We start from the raw sequence: 15697 nt of genomic DNA on the forward strand, positions 1-15697 counted from the left end.
TGGCCGTCATGTGTTAATACATGCAGTTAATACCGGCTAAATGTTCCAGTCCTCCCACCAATTTAAATATCCTGTTCTTCATCTTTCAATTATGTTAATCCCAACAGCGAATATACAGTAAAGGTATGTCCTATAGTACACTTGTAGGTTAGCAGAGGAGAAACCTGACTCTATAATTTCTATGATTTGTAGACGTGACTCACAGGATGAAAACACTGATAAAACATTACGGCGATATAAACAAAATTAGGATAAATCCAGAACAGCTTCTGAATGTACCCGTCATGTCCCGTGAGGTCCCATCATGTAATTTTTTAAGATGAACTTGTGTGACATTCATTTTCTACTTCAAGGTTTTCAACTTTCGAGATAATTTACAACATACAATTAATCAGATTATCCGTGTTTTGCTAACGCTCGATATATTTTTAATTTCAAACAATTACACATTTGTAATAACCCATACGGCACAGTTGATGTACATATTATCATTTCTTTCATTATTAACATACATGTTGGTGTTTCAGATTTCAAATTTACGGAAATGGTCACAATGACGCAGTCATCAGTAGTGCATACCACATCTTATTTGAATGAATCAGAAATCATGATTCCTATTGCTGCCAGTATTGCCGGAGTTATTATAGTTGCTGTACTGTGCTGTACTGTATTACTATCAAAATTACAGGTCATTAGTGTGTTTCACATAATTGAACACTGTTTTGTTTTTTAAAGGGGAACCGCTCAATTCCTTGGATTGCACCAAGTGTCCATGGGTAATTAATTCCGCCTCTGTCCACTGAGTAAATGAATTCTTATCTTTTCCCTTGTACTGCTAATCCCACAAAACAACAACTGATATAAACATCCTAAGAACGGATTACAATTTGCTTGTTTAAATATGACATAGCAATTGAATTTCAAACAAATACAGATCAGTCTTCATGTGCCATGATTTGAAACATCGTGAGCTCCGTAATTTATACATCGTCGGAAAAATATGACGCAGAATTAATTCAAGTTGATGATGGCCAACAAGAAAAGGCAGCAGTCCACCGGATACACACGACCAGATTATTGCTAAACGGTCTCGAAAAAAATCCGCCGATTCAAGTTTATTTGTCTGTTTCTGTTGCGTCGGTCTATTGACGGTACTGATCTGTATACGAGATCAGTACCGTCAATAGACCGACGCAACAGAAACAGACAAATAAACTTGAATCGGCGGATTTTTTTCGAGACCGTTTAGCAATAATCTGGTCGTATAAACCTGAGAACGAAACTGCGTATGCACAATCTCTGTACACACTACTCCTCCAGACTGCTAATATAACAAGTGTGAAAACACGAAGTCAAGGACTTCAGTTTTCATATTTCCGTCACAAATCCGTAAACAGAACGTGTATTTACTATTACCCTCAAATTTCCATATAATATTGACTAATTGGCGACAATGAAAAAGTTTACTGTTTATTATAAGGACAGGGTATTAGACGGAAATTCCCGTGATAACATATAAAAATCAGTAGTAAAAAAAAGTCGCCGCGACATCACGGGCTTATCGTGTAACCTGTTTACGACACTCGTGTGGAAAATCAAAATGTACAGCCTTGTCTTCCGTGAAGCCTAACCCGTATGTACACGGGTGGTACCGGCTTGTATCTCGTGTGAGATTTGATTTCTTGTGATCCGGTGGGTGAACGTCGGGTTGATTTTACAGTCAAAATCAAATGAGCGGTGAGGGGGTGAAGAGCGTTCTGTCAAAACAATTTTACTGTAGACTCAATTTTAACGACCAATCTGCTGCGTTTTATTTATTATAAAATCGACGTTATTTCAACCCTGCGTTACAACCAACAGGAAAAGCTGGCTGGGTGACGGTCAAAATCTGTGCAACAACAACGCGGCTGTCAGACGTGGATAGTATAAAAAACACTGGACAATGTTTGATAGACGCAATGCATGTAAAGATGGGTGGTACCTCCAGCGTAAACAAAACATGATGCGTGTTGAAGGCGTCGTTGTAACAAGACGAGAAGTAAAGTTGGACTGTGTCGTTAGACTGGTTCGGTCAATGTATCCAACTAATTTACAGTATATGGGGCATTTGTGGGAGTAAACCTACAACGCAAATGAGTCTGTGTCTCTGACACCAGCAACAAACTGCCTTTTCAGGGCCAAAATGAAAATCCAAAAATAGAATATAAATACACACACACTCGATATATAATGTTCTTGACATATATCTGGTATATACAAAAAGCAGTATCAAAAGAAAAAAACTGTGTCTTGAACTGACACCAGCAACAAACGGCCCTTTTCAGGGTCAAAATAAGAATCCAAAAATAGAATATAAATACACACATACACTCAATAAAATTTTCTGGACATATATGCGACGCATAAACGAAAACGATATATTGTAAAAGATATGAATTGGAACTGCCTGTGACGTGTTGTCTGGGCGCCGTTTCGTCCGACAGTCAAATACAGAAACAAAAACTGATTTATTTTCTTATACCAAGACCTGGTTGTTCATGCCTTTCAGGCATGGCATATTTACTTCTTGTACTATGTAATGTGTGCTGTGGAAACATTTGATTTCGCGGTTTTGAGCTGTCGAAGTATTTCGCAAAAAATAAAACAAAGGGTAACACCATACGAAGCAGTCAGGCCAATGTCTTGTTGATATCCGAAACTTGGAACCTCTAACAGAAATAAGTATTTCCTATTAATTAAAAAACGAAAACTGCATTGCTTAGTAGCAAATAATCACGGTAACGCAATCCGATTATGCTGCGTTTCACAATCATTATTATTACTTGGTAGTGACTATTAATAAAGTAAAAAAAGTAAATTTCAATTTAGTTTCATCGTAAGCGAATGATTCCGGTCGCATGCAAATGCTCGACACCTGATAGGTCATATCGCTAATCAGCCAATCAAAATACTCGGTGATGCCAACGTGTTCAAATTACCAACAGGGAGGAGATTTGCCGATGTTCTAGCACGATCTTGTATCTCTGGTTTTGAAGGGAAAATGGCACGCTTTTTTATTAAATCAAAAAATCAAACTGACCATTTGAAGAATAATTTAACATTTTTACGGTGATAACAGCTCATTGTCGAAGCGAAGCTTTACCCATTCACGCTAACCACAATAAACATCGTACTCGTCGTAATAGGCGTCAATGACTACGGTAAAATTCGTAAGATTGTGGGTCAGGAGTGAGTGTTGTTTTGACTTGGGTATTGTGTTTTACATTCCAACAGGACATTTTTGCATGGTTTTAATTTCGCGCTTTTGGAGTCACCGCGAAATTAAAACCACGCGAATGATTTCTACTTCTACAGTTATTGCAGTCCCAGTGTTACCGATGGTTAGATATATACAAACTACGTAACGATAATGCTGTTTGTAAACCAACAAGCTTTGTAGATTGAATAAACATCTAGGGGATTTACATTTTCGTTTACTCAAACTGTGATTGACAGGCATTTTGCATACATTAGCCACCATTTTTAACTCGTGATTTTCACTGGTCGCGACACGTTTCGACCGAAAATACATCAAAAGCCCAACCAGATGAGTGTAATCGCTAGAGTACATATTCATGCCCCCGTGGATATGTATTTGGAACCACAGCTTGATCTCCAAACATCGTAAATGGCACATTTCCCGTAGCTCCCGCCACGATGTTAGCGGCTTGGTTCGGATTAGCATACTAATACGGTGGCCATCTTGACCCTTATTTATAGTATCGGTTCCCCTTTAAACTTTAATATTCAATAGGTGATTATTTTTGTTATTGATGTTCAACAATGACATGCTTGATTACAATGTGAATTTGGTACTATTTTAGTAGTCATTAAATTGTCATTTATTCACTTTTTTCCAGAAAAATGGGGTCAGAAGGGAGCATGGCGCTTTACCCAACGATTTTTCACACGAAATTAATAACTCACTTTTATAAAATGCTTTTGTAAGTATGTTGTATATTTTCCAGTTATACGAGTTTTCATAGATACCGTTCAGCATATTCATAAATAAGTTACACAAAAATAACCCAGCTTGAAGCCACGTTGTTTTACAAGTAATGTGCAAGCGTTATAACACATTATAGTACTAGTCGATATGCTAAATACTTTTGTAATATGGGGAACAAATATTAAACAATTTACTGAAACGTTTCCTGAATCTTATCAAAACTATTCAAGTTGATACATAATTAACATAATATATCATTCTCCAATTTAGCACATATTTTACCGGGTTAAATTTTTTATAATAAATTAGCTCACTGTTAGGTATAAGCAGATATAGGGACCGTGACAAGATTGGTAAAATTGTTCTTTGTTTTTTATTGAAACAGAAAACACTTACCAATGTCAATTAGACGCATTTGTCAATTGTAATACACCACAAAGTAGCTTAACATTATATTGTTCTTGATATAAATAAAATTAAATGTCTGAGCAGATATCTGGATATTTTATAGGATAGACAGCTGTCAAAAGTAAAGTGTATTGGGTTAACTGTTAAACTAATAAAAGGTAATTGTCTCGCAAAATTTAATAACACACCAGTTTATCTATGTTGCCAAATTTGAACAAGCAGTACACACGGGCTCTGTTCCACTAGCACAATTCTCATACATAAATTTGATCATTCACTGTTAGCTGTTTCACGAGATTATGAACTAGCAAGTGGTACTTTGAGCGGTAAATATTTTCATTTCTTTCAACTATTAAGCTTCTCTAATTAAAAATTAGTATTTATTCTTCACATGTCATATATTTGACTATGGCAGACATCAATAAAGATCATGCTTTCCAAAGTGTACATATACATGTACTGAGATTTTCCTCATGATAAATTAACACACAAATGAGCTATATATGACCAAAATGTGTAGTAGACCTTCTTAAATTAAACAGTGTGTCAATATTATCTTTAGTAAAAGATAAACGGTTTACGTATTTTTCTCATTACTACATTAGTGTTGTTATTTGCAGAAAGAAAAAAAACAACGATGTGCAAAGAGTCCACGTCCCTGGACGACGCTTGTCATGCATAAATGCAGTGAGATCGCCGAAGCCTCATTTCCACATGTACAATCACTCATGCGTGTGGCATGTAGAGGTCATAGGTCAAATCAAGAAGTTACTAGTGCAAACGCGATCAAATTTAAAGCAGTTTCAAACATGAAATAGCCACCAATTCAGATCAATTTCAAATTAATTAAACAGTAGTGTGGGTAGGTGATCGAACAAAATCTAAAGTTAAGCACAATCGGGCATGGTTAGTACTTGCATAGGAGACTTCCTGAGTAAACCAGTTGGGGTAAATTTTTGGTTGCTTCCATCACACACATGTCAAAGATATTAGGCAACGTTCGTGCACCTTTTTTTACTGTGATGTCAATTATTTATAGTAGAAAGACATGGACATTTATGTATTTTCTGTATTTTTATTTTCTATTATTTTCAAAGAACAAGTTGTGTCAATGCTGTCGGCGGGTAGTGCGTTTTTAGCTGTTAAATCACCATAAAAAGTTGTGCAAAGTGAACGCAAAGTTACGCAAAGTGATTGCAAATTTTGTAAATGTATATGAATGTTTAACCTAAGTTGTTGGTATATAGAAACCCACAGTTGTAAAGTCAAAAATGAATAAAAGCCAGATGAAAGCAACCTATATTAGCAGAGTATCACATGAGCTGACTGACGGTAAAATGATAGAAAATAGCATGCATAGTTGGTAAAAGCGTTCGAAACGTTGGCGGAGTTGCTTGTATATTTAACCCAAGTCACAACCCCGCAGTTAAAACTTGAAAACATTAAGTAAATGTCTAGAAAATGCCCCATGTATAAGCAGATTATCGCAACTACGAACCGAAAATTCGAAGACAAACTGCTTACAAAGTTGTGAAAACCGATTGCAAGGTTGGTAGATTCGATTGGGAATGTTACATATGATATTATACTGACGAGTTTCATAGTTAAAAGTTCGAAAACATGAAAACATATATCGCAAAATGTCTATATAAAGTAGCGTGATGTTACTCAGAGCATGTAGAGGTCATAGGTCAATTCAAGAAGTTACGAGGGCAAACGCTAACATTTTTGCAACAGTTTAAAACATGAAATAGCCCCTTGAACACGGCATTATTTGACACATTTAGAATAATGTCAACACAGCTCCTGAATGTACCCATGAAGTCTCATCATGTTGATTGCATTGTTAATGATCAGGGTGTCTGTCAACAAAACTACGGGACTAAAACATTGCACGTTCCCACGCCAACTACAAAACATCATCTCTTTCAACACATTCAAGCACTGAAGTGCGATTTCGAAAAGAGAATAACACTTTTGAATAATGACAGTGAAAAAAAGTTTCAACAAATGATGTGACTGGAATACAGCCTAATGACGAACAAACAACCGGTTGATTAATGGTTGATTGAATCGTCACGCGGGAACGCGACATTGTATTCGTTATATTTGATGTCAAATTATTCAAACATTTCCACACGCATCAAAATATAAAACGTGTCTAAAATAAACTTCGACGTCCCGAACCCTATTCTCTTTCTTATTTTCTCAGACGAGTCAACTAATTTTCGTTACAGACAATGAAAAATGTTACTGTTCTATAGTGTACATAGCAGGTCACCCACGATTTCATCATGTAGACGAAGTGTAGGAAAATAACTGACTAGATACATTTTTGATTTCGATTGCCTTTGATCTATTATCTTTGCACCCGTGGTAGTATCCCCTAGCACGTCAATGAAATGAAAATAGGATTTTGATTTTCGTTGTTCATTTCAAAATCCTATTTTCGAAAAGGCGACATTGCCACCACAAATATAACTTTGAAAACGACAGCTCAACTTTAAATTGTGATATCTTGCCGCCAAATCATCAGTTGAAATTACACCAAAAAAAAACACATTAGATTCCAGAAAATCTAAGAAATTCACTAGGCCGTCTATAGCCACGGTCCTATACTTCATATACTCCTGGTAATTATAGAGTGATATCGTACTTAGTATTTTAGTAAGATTTGTTCATCAATTTTAAATGCACGCTTAACTTTTTGGACTCCGCAGTTCAAAAAGCGTGGTAAATTGTACTGTGCCGTTGTCGATTTCTCGAAAGTATTGTACACCGTGGAATAACAAAAAATATGGTGTGTATTGCTCATGGAGTTTGTCAAAGGAAAGATTTTTAAAAAGGTTACGTGATATGTATGCAAATACAAAATTGTGAGTTAGGATTATGAATGGAATCTCGAATTATTTCATATGTTTTCCTTTGTAGGTATGCCTTTTCTATTCTGTTTCTTTATTGATGAATTAAGTTATGATCTGAACAAATACAATATTGAACAGTCCGATAATAGGACGAAACATGCTTGTATTAACTATGTTAAAAATTTGCTTTTTACTTGCAATATGACTGAGGTTTGGTTTGCACAGGAAGTCAGCAATGTAAATGAATACTTTTAAGATAAGCTTCAAGGTTCTTTTAATTTATCAGTGACGGTCAGACACACCAGATACATATTGTCTCTATAAATCTGCCCTTGAACCGGAAATATATTTATTTTCTGTTCAAGTTCATGCTGCCTAAGAATAGAGAGAGCGGAGTACCCTTGAATTGTGTGATCTAAATGTACTTGAACACGAGTCCCATTGTTTACTTTTGCAGAACTTTTACCAAGAAAGCAGAAACTGTTATATACCACATTTCTATTTTACTCCGCCGATTGATATTAAATTTATTACTTTGCTTATAACCCCAAATTAATCACTTTTACTACGTGTTGCAGATTTTTTGTACCAGTCGTTTAGACGGCATGCCATAGAAGTCTTATTGTAAGTAGCGGAAAGGATACATTTGAGATATGTACTAATGTTTTTTTTGGTCGATGGCCCTTTTTTGTAATAAAAATTCTATATAAAAGATAATCCATGCATATAATAGTTTACCAGGATAAATGGCACTGAACACGAGTATTGAAGAGTATAGGAATTATTTCTGACTTATTATTAGTTATTTCGTGTTTATGTAGTAAAAATTAATATGTTTTTTTACATACTGCGGACTAACCTTCCGAGTGGTTCAACTACTTAACTGATTACGATACCGACACATCAAACAATAATGCGAGTACAGAAAGTATGCTGCTCGTCGATATTTGCCAAATAAACAAAGCCATGTAATTTTCCGTTGACACTGCGGTTTTAGTTGAGTTTTCAATTCATTCACACAGCTTTTCTCTTACAAATTAATATACAGTTTGACTCGTTACACGCTTTGTTTGGAGTTGAAATTAATGAACGTAGTCATAACAAATTTTACTTGCTAATTACATAGAAATGTAACATCGATATAGCAGAATTGAACACCACAATTTTTCAATATCCTCAACCTTCAATAAAGCTGTATTCGCATTGTCGATAAATTCACAGACTGCTTTCAGCAAGATGATAAACATTGGGCGGAAATAAACTAGTCGTGAATGTTTTTTCTTTGATGGCTGTCCTGCAAATTGATTGGTACTGACAAAATTCCTCGGGAAGTGAAAAGAGGGGTGCGTTGAGTTTGGGGAACCGCGGAGGGCGCAACTCAAGCAACCTTGTTAGACTTATTTGTTTTATATATATATATCGGAAATAAAATTACTGCGTCCTTTACCACCCTATATTAATATTAGTTATTAATAGATTAACTTATGAATCATACCAAATTATAGAAAGGTATTATGGCGCAAACTACAGACAAGTTGCAAACAATGTTTTCCATAGTTAGAAAAAAACATACATACTTGTCACACATAAATGCATTACGGTATATGTTTTTAGTAATTGCGGTAAAATTCAGTAAGTATAATTTTATTTATCATCGTTTACTCAATTAATTTTACTTGTGTTTGAAATTAGCGCTTACTATGTAAAGGTATAGAGTAAAGGATTGCAATGTAATGTTTATATACTTGAACATTTATTAAATCATTGTGTCTGTGCCAGGCAGTGCAAATGTATCCATCATCCATCATGTATTAATACCCACTCTTTAGATAAAGGGCTTTGTGCTGTCAGTCGTAAACAATGTACAATATCAAAAGGCAAACTTCAAGACGTAGTAAATATCCATATACCCCGGGAACCAATAAGTTATTGATTCATATCAACAGTCCTGGCTGAATTCCGAATAGTTGCACAATATACACTTTATATGGCCACCATCAAGAAAAGTTATTTTGCCTTTTAAAATGACTTTGACAAGCGGGAAGATTCAACCAAATCTGCAGCCAAAATATCTAGACCAGATTACATGACTACAGACAAGGTCATTGTATAAGAAACAGTGAACTTTATATTAAGGACGCATGCGTCAGATATCGGTACCATATAGACGAGGTTTATGATATGTTTTTTTATCTCAATACAATGTTTACATATCTACAGAAATTATAGTGTTACATAGATCACGGTGTACAAAATATAACGGGTCCAAGCATTATAAAAATTATATAAGAACTGCAAAGTGCTACCTTAGAGTCATTCTAGCATTTGTAATATGTATATGCGATATTCTGAAGTTTCTTCAGTAAAATTTGCATTTCATTTATATTATTCAATGTTGTAATTTCGACATTCTTAATAAAACTTATTATTAAACCAGCAGTGGTGACAATATACTCTCGCAATGTCTAGTTTTTGTTGGAATGGAGGTATCAATGATGCTATGATATATACACGATAAAATACACATGAAGTTCAGTGTATAATTTTCTATCTGACAAATATAGTATTGAAAGTCTTGAAATAGGGGGTTCTGCGCATGCGTCAACTAGAGTAACATCGGAACCGGACAGCTCAAAAAAACAGAAGAAATTTAACCCGCCGAGAGAAAAATACGGAAGTAATATGTCACCGAGGGTTGGCATGAAAGCAGATGGAGCAAAGGGAGCCGAGAAACAGGACAGGAAAGTGGACGAAATGCTGTCGGCATCCAGTGAAAGTGCGGAAGGCCAGAATCAAATAATACAAGATGTCGACCTCCAAAAGGCAATGAAGTTATCCAGTAAGGATCGGTCGGAAATGATGTTGAGATTGCTTTTCTCGATAAGGGAGGCAGTAGACAAGATTGAACCTGTGAATCGGCAGATTGAGGAGACAAAGCACAAAGTCTCAGAATTAGAAGAACCATTAAATCATATCTACGAACTGGCAGAGGATATCGAAAAAAGAGACGCAGCGGGGAGACACGTGACAAGATGGTGGACAAACTGAAACTAAAAGTCCGGGAAATGGAAACCAGACTGAGTGATTTAGAAAACAAGAACGACGATTTGGAAAGCAGATCGCGACGAATGAACTTAAACTTCCCAGAAGGAGCAGAAAAACACGAGAAATCGTGTTCAGAATTATAAAGAAATTCGTCTTGAATCATATGAAGGTCAGAGGTGTCGAAAACCACGTGGCCATTCAAAGAGCTCATAGAGTGCCTTCGTTTCCGTTGCGGTCTGGTAAGCCAAGACGCATAACAGTAACATTTGTTGATGCAAGTGTATCAAGATCAATATTATTTGCAGCTCCAGGCACACTTAAGAACAACAAGTTCGAAGGAAAGACAGATAGATGACGTGAGTCAAAAAATTATCCAAGATAGGCAAAGTTTGATGAAATTTCGTAAAGACTACCAGAAGGAGAATCCAAATAAAAAGAGTTAAAAAAAAGTGGATGTGGTTTTCTTGCAGGAAACACACAGCGTGCCAGCGGATGAGCAATTTTTGTCAGCTCAATTCAGGGGCAAAATCTGTTATTCACATGGCTTTAATGACAGTAAAGGGGTAATGATTATTGACCGAAATTTAGATATGGAGGCTTTAAATATTGTCCAAGATAATGAGGGTAGACATCTTTTTGTTGAATGCAAGATCAATGGATCGCCTTTAATCCTAATGAATACTTATGCACCAAATTGAGAATCGGAACATAAACAATTCTTAGGAAATATGAGAGATAGACTTGTGGATTTAAATATAAACCCAGACTGTGCAGTAATATGGGGAGGGGACTTAGACCGATCGGGCAGTGAAGATCTTAGAAGCACTCCATTAAAATATTTAATGATGTCTTAGACCAGTTAATTTGATAGATATATGGAGGGTCAGAAACCAGAATAAGAAACATTTCACCTGGCGACGCAGGCATCCTTTCATACAACAGAGTAAATTAGACTATTTCATAATATCGGATGTTTTACAAAATGTAACAAAGAAAATAGAAATAATACCAGGAATAGCCTTAGACCACTCAGCAATAGTATTAAGTATCGATGATAAAACTCAGAAACGTGGGCCTGTCTACTGGAGATTTAATTCAGCTTTAACAAGAGATGAGAAGTATAATAATATATTAAAAGATAAAATAAATGAATGGACAGAGGAATTGAAAGAGATAAAAGAGGATAAAAGATTGTTATGGGATAAGATTAAATATAAAATTAGAAATAGTACAATTGAATACAGTAAAAAAAAGTCCAGGGACAATAAAGAAAATTTAAAGCAATTAGAAAATAAAATAAGGGCAGCACAGGTCAACTGTTCGGTTAACCCTAATACGGAAAATTATTTAATCCTTGAAGATTTAACTAGAGAATTAGAAGAACTCTATAATGTTATAACAGAAGGCTCAATCATACTCTCTAGAGCGATATGGTATGAGAAAGGTGAGAAGAACAACAGGTATTTTCTGAGCCTGGAGAGAGCAAACAAGAAAAAATCTACTATTAAACAACTGAGAACAAGTGAATTTACAGAGATTAACCAAAAACAGGACATTTTAAAAGAAATTAAATCATTTTATACAAATTTGTAATAGACAGGAAATTGAAAGGTTTCTGCAAAATCTGGAAATTCCTAGGCTGTCTGATCGGTCACAAGATATATGTGAAGGAAAATTGGGGACAGGAGAGGTACTTACTATTTTACCACAAATGAAGGAAAATAAAAGTCCCGGAAATGACGGGTTGACGGTTGAATTTTATAAGGCTTTCTGGCCTATAGTAGGGAAGCTAGTTGTTGATTCACTTAACGATGCATTTGACAAGGGCGAATTCTCAGAGTCCCAAAAACAAAGTATGATAACCCTAATTGAAAAGTCTGGTCGGGATAAATTATATCTGAAGAACTGGCGCCTCATTTCCCTAATGAACGTAGACATCAAAATGACCTCCAAGTGTCTTACGAAACGTCTTGAACAAGTAATACCCCAGTTAATAGGTCCAGCACAGGCGGCCTTTGTTAAAGGACGTAATATAAATGATTATGTAAGTTTGATAGATGAGATATACCATTATACAAGGGAAGCCAATCTGGGAAGTATCCTACTGGAAATAGACTTTGAAAAAGCGTTTGACACGGTAAATTGGGTGTATTATTGTTATTGAACAATTTAATTTTGGGCCAACATTATATAAGTGGATAACTACACTGTACAGTAATATTAAAGGATGTGTAATGAATAATGGGTTCAGTACAGCCTATTTTGAATTGAGAAGGGGAGTGGGACAAGGTGATCCCCTGTCTCCAATGTTATTTGTGTTAGCTTTAGAACCTTTATTGCTAACAATAAAAAAGGCCATGATATATCCGGAATTAAAATACGGGAAACCGAAATAAGAGCTGCAGCATTTGCTGATGATATGACGTGTTTTGTATCAGATATATTTAATATATTTAGATCTTGTTCAGGGCTGAAAATAAATAAAGAAAATCAGAGAGAGCTTGGTTAGGACAATGGAGAAATAAAAAGGAAATCATGTTCGGGATGAAGTGGCCCATGTCTCCCATCAAAATAGTGGGAATACATTTTTCGTATGATAAAAGGGAAAATTATGCAAGAGATGTCAATAAGGCAGTGAGTAACATGAAAATGATTTTCAATTCTTGGAAACGAAGAAAGCTGTCCTTATTTGGAAAGGTTCTGATTATAAAAAAACGTTTGGAATATCACAATTCTCGTATATTCTAAATTCAATTACCCTGAAAAAAACAGACTATTCAGGAAGTGCATAAAATTATGTATGAGTTCATGTGGGAAGGCAAAGACAAAATAGCTAGAAGTACAATGATGGGAGGCGTGGGCCAGGGAGGTCTGGCTATGCCGACCCTGTATATCATGAAAGAACAACAAAGGATCCTTTGGATCAAACATTATTTAGATCCGGACTTTAACCATCCCTGAAAACTCTTTCTAGACAAGCAGCTTGAACCAGTGGAGGGATGATCATCAGGTGCAATTATAATACCACGGTTTTACCGGTGAAACTGAGTGAATTTGTCACAGAGACCTGGATATATGGGCACAAGAAATGATGTATATAAACAGGGTAAAGATCAAATCATATGGAATAATGAAAAAATACTGATTGGAGGAAAATCGGTATATATGGAGGACTTCGTATCGACTTCGTAAAGTATCTGATCTTTTTGACGCAAATGATTTGATACCGTGGCAGTCAATAGCACAGCAGGAATTTACCCTAATACATAAACTAAGATGGCTAGGTTTAGCATCAGCTATTCCTGGGGATCTAAAGTATGGAGAAGCAGATCTGGAATCTACTTATTTCAAAATTATAGGAATTCTTATGGATCTGAAAACCTTAACTAAGAAAGCTGTCAAAAATGAATTATGTGAAAGGTCATTTGTTATCCCTGCAAGCCAAAACAAACTACAAATTGAATTGAGGGAGGGGTACATTAAATGGGGAAAAAGATATAAACTTATGACGAAAATGACAACTGAGAGCAAAATGAGAGAATTCCAGTTCAAGCTCCTTCATAATATTTTATATACAAACCAAAAATTACACAAAATAAACTCTCAGAAGTATGGTAGCACACAGTGTACATTCTGTGACGGGGAAGCCGAAAGCTAGGAACATTTGTTTTATGAATGTCAATATGTTATATCTCTCTGGAGTGAGATCCTCTTTTGTTGGGGGTGGACCACTTAAATTAAAGTCACCACCAAGTAGATTGTGTATGATTATATCCAATTCAGATGATATTTTGATTGTAAACTTTATATATTTGTTGGTAAGAAAACAGGTATACTTTTGTAAAATGAAGGAAATGAAGCCAAATTTCGTTGGCTTCCTATCTTATTGCAAAATAAAATACTAATGTGAATTATATTGCAAAAAAGTACAACAAGATGGTTTCACATCTAAAAAAGTGGTCTCCTTTGTTACCATATGTAAGATAAAAAAAGAGGTACTACTATATATGTATAATATAATACAGGAATAGAACAATCCAATGTAATTTCATAACAAAGTAATGTATCAATGAAGCGCCTAATAAAAAAGTATATAAAAACAAAAAAAGTCTTGAAATAGACGTCACATCAGTCGAGAATATATAAGAATAATGCTCTTTAATTCATGTAACCTTAAATATGATCTGAATGATGCTCACTGATGATTTTCTGCTAGCTATGCACATCTCTTATACTATAAACCAACAGAAATGTATATGTTTTCTTGGAGTGTTATTTCTTCATCCAATAAATCACAATTATTCTCAAGCATAGCACAAATTGTAAAGTTATATATGTGTATTTTTTTATTTAGGAAATTGCACTGCCTAATTAAGCCAAATAGAGGTTCTACTAAAATGTCAAAAGTAACTAAGGCTACCAGTCTACTAACCAAAAATATCATATAATTAAACGACTTCACAAAAGACTAGTATGTTTTATGCACCGATGTGTGTGCTTTATAGCTGGATATGCTAATTGTTGTGTTTTATTTTAATAGGGTCTCGAATCATGTGGGGCGAAACCATTTTTTATTGCTGTGTTTATTATTCGAATTCTTATTATTCATTCGCTGTTTTTAAAAAATTGCATTTGAGAGCCAGTGCTTTAATTGCCTTTAAATTCAACATGTTGGTATTGTTTATAAGTTGTGATGCATAACTTGGGATCAGACACAAAGGTCATGTGACCTAGTTGCCATAAATTAAACGGCATATCCGCCGATAATACACTCGCTTGTGCAAAAAACTGTCTACAGCTTATTCATCGTATGTCAAGTCGAGTAATTACATAATAACCTTTGTCATTGTCATTGACAAGAGTATTCTAGTAGGCACAATTTGGCTTATTTAAACTGTGCGATTGCTTCGAAAAAAACACAAATGTACTGTAATGTGCGCTATGGTGTAAGAACCTAAGACAATTAAAGGAAAATATGTTTCTGCTGGTTTGCAATATAGGGTAGATGAATATAGATTAAATCATTTCATCAGGGGACAAAAATTGCAGATATTTAGTTCCTTTGTCAGACAGCACAGATGAAACCATGTGTCATAGATATTTACATTCACTCATTAAATTAGGGCTTTTGAGATTTCAGTTTTTAATAACGGTCCCAATTGTTCTTCGGTACCCATACCTCGTACTATATTATATTTACGCTCTCTGGCTGTAAATAGAGAACAACATTTAATACTACATTCAATTACAGTTAATCATAAAAAAATACATTCTATTTGTTGTTCATAATTATTTTATTGTTTTCGTATGTTTTAGTTGTTATTGTTCTGCAATTGTTATGTTTGTTTCAAAGATAGAAAAAGGTTGTGGCATTTTTAAAAACAGTTCTATA

The 15697-nt window shown here is 35.1% G+C and overlaps 1 long non-coding RNA gene across 1 annotated transcript; it reads left to right on the forward strand.

The window, feature by feature from the left end:
• Positions 1–538: 538 nt before the first annotated feature.
• On the forward strand, positions 539–3983 carry LOC144359997 (uncharacterized). Its single transcript, XR_013422124.2, has 2 exons — positions 539–688; positions 3900–3983. It is a non-coding gene; the product is annotated as an uncharacterized LOC144359997 (long non-coding RNA).
• The last annotated feature ends 11714 nt before the right edge of the window (positions 3984–15697 follow it).

Source organism: Saccoglossus kowalevskii, chromosome 5 (assembly GCF_978046115.1).
Source record: "Saccoglossus kowalevskii chromosome 5, keSacKowa6.1, whole genome shotgun sequence".
NCBI lineage: Eukaryota > Metazoa > Hemichordata > Enteropneusta > Harrimaniidae > Saccoglossus > Saccoglossus kowalevskii.